This window comes from Pseudonaja textilis, chromosome Z (assembly GCF_049901715.1).
Source record: "Pseudonaja textilis isolate UNSWEBS1 chromosome Z, rPseTex1.2, whole genome shotgun sequence".
Taxonomy (NCBI): Eukaryota; Metazoa; Chordata; class Lepidosauria; order Squamata; family Elapidae; genus Pseudonaja; species Pseudonaja textilis.
The window spans coordinates 135,769,510-135,772,067 of NC_142008.1; positions in this window are offsets into that span (position 1 = coordinate 135,769,510).

Consider the following 2,558-nt stretch of genomic DNA (forward strand, 5'->3'; position numbering starts at 1 on the left):
TATAAATCCAAACATTGTCTGCATTGCCATTTTTGTGAAGATGAAGTGCTATAATACATACACATTCTGAAAGACTACATGTACAAAGTACTGTGACTGTAAAGACAAAATGTCTTGAGAATGCAGAAGTTTGAAAAATGAAGCAAATAGCCTTGAAAACATGTTTAAAGGGAAAATCAGCAGTGGCTAAGGAAGAAACAAGATTTGTTGAAAGAGACATAATTTTGTTCAGCATCTTCATTAGCTAGCTTAAGTTTGTAATTGTGTCAATTGCAAAGAAAAACATGCATAACATAAAAATAGGCAAAATTTTGTGAGCTTTTTTATTTTTGGAGGACTTTGTTCATTTGAATTGTATGAAGCCTGTTTAGTTTACATGGTGTTTTTGTACTTTTTAATCTAAAAATGGTAGAAGTTGCACTGTTGAGTTTCAGCAAGAGGGGGCTCCATGATCCATAAAAAGGGGCTTGTAACTGGAAAATGCCAACTCCAGTTAAACTATATAAAAAATGACATTTCCTTCACACTAGGGAAGGAGCTCTAGGATTGAATCCTATATAACTGGATTAGCAGATCATAGAGCATGTCCTCTATTCTAATATATATAAACAGCTTTCATAGGTTAAACTGGCAAGCCATCTAGTCTGCTAGATCACATCGTGCTCAGCTGGGTACTTCCTGAAGAATATAAAAACAGCAATAATCTCTTGCTGTTTCTCCTTGACCAGCAACTGCTATTCAGCACTAGAGCACTTTTGGTGTTATCTCCAAAAATCTAGATTTTTTTTTCTTACAAGCTCCAAAACACCTTTTGAGATAAAATCCAATGTACTACGCAGCACTGTACTGCCTGTGCATTTGCAGAATGTATTTAATAGCTCCCAATAGGCTTAAGGTGAAGGCACCGTTTTTTTTAAACTGAGAAAATAAGCATCCGAATAGTGATGACAAGTCACTCATGTTTAAACCTTAATAGAGAAAGCACCCCAGCCTGATGGAAGACTGCTACTGCTTTGGAAAAAAAAACTGCAATATTCCATTGCCAGAATGACAGTTTTTCTCCTACTACAAGTAGCAGGTGAGAAAGCCCTGATCCAGATGTTCCACTGGATTATAATTTTAGTAGCTCTGATAAATGGCATTTCGATTCTTCAAATTGTAAGACGAGATGAAAAGAGGATTTATTAGAGAGAGAGTACCAGACAATCAGGTAATCAATATTTTGCTAGTGCTCTAAAACTTTGCAGTAGAAATGCAGAATAGCTTGCTGCTGTGAATAATGAGAGAGCAAGATATTTTCAATAGTAATTTATGCTTAGAATACTTCTGTAACCTGGTGCTATCCAGATGTAATGTTGGATAACTCTGTGCTATAATCTTCCAGCCAATATGGGATTTTGGGAGTTAGCAAATTGTGAAGGCTATACTGCAATAGTCAGCTTTGGAAGGCAAGTCAAAATTAAAATCCCATCAAGTGCACAAAAGACTTCAGATTGTCACTTTCTCCAGTCTAAGCTATCTCACAAGGTGGTAATGAGTGATTATTGGAATGATTGAGCCAAGTATATCATCTCAAATTTAGTGAACAAAAAGAATACAGATAAGAATAATAATGAGGATGATAATAATTAAGGATTTTAGGTGTTAAAATTTTACAAAAATATTTATTGTTTTCATGCTTGAAATACTGAACTTTTTTCCCCCTTGAGATTTCCTCCGTTACTTTGATAGCTGTTGAATTTTCCAGTTGAAAATCCAGATGCTGCTTTGAATAGTACATGCAAGTACTGTGGGTTAACTGGAGGGAGCCCCATTTTTTTTTCAGTTCTGCAAGGAAAAAGAAAGGCCATCCAGGGGTTAGGAGGCAACTCCTTTTACAGCTATGCCTGGCAAACAATAATCTCCTTCTTTATCAACTGCGGTTGCCACCTTATCAACTCTTTTCAGAGTTATGTGTGCTCAGTGTCTTATCAGTCTTGGGCAACATACCTCATTTTCAACTGGAGATAGAAAACTCCTGTTAGACTAGCCAATTACTTTATTTGACTGTCTTAGACTTGCCTTATAAGAGGCATATCCAGGGATGTGACAGTTTACATACCACACAGTCTGGTGCATGCTTAACTCAGAAATTAGCTCTTTGTGTTCAGTGAGATTGAGGATTAGGGTTGATCTGTGTGACCAGTCGCCCCTGAAAGGACAGGAGTGCTTGGTGCCATCCTGTTTTCCCCACAACCCACAACCCACCCCTACAACCCACCCCCACAACCTACTGGGGAGGCAACCTCTGTCAGCTCTTTTTGCTACATATGAAAAGTTTTATCTGCTTGTTCCAAGATAAGTGGCACTTCCCATGTTGCCTGCCACATTTTGTTTCATTTTTTCCTCTCGATCTAGTACTGTGTGCTGGCTGTGGCAAGGATAACCACTCCCTCTGGTCACTGGTTGTTGTTTTCCTCAGCCATCATGTCCTGGCCTGCTAGGCTCTGCTCTCTTCTGAAAGGATTTTGATCAGTGAAATGCAGAAACGTTTTTTTTTTTAACATTCACTAGCATTC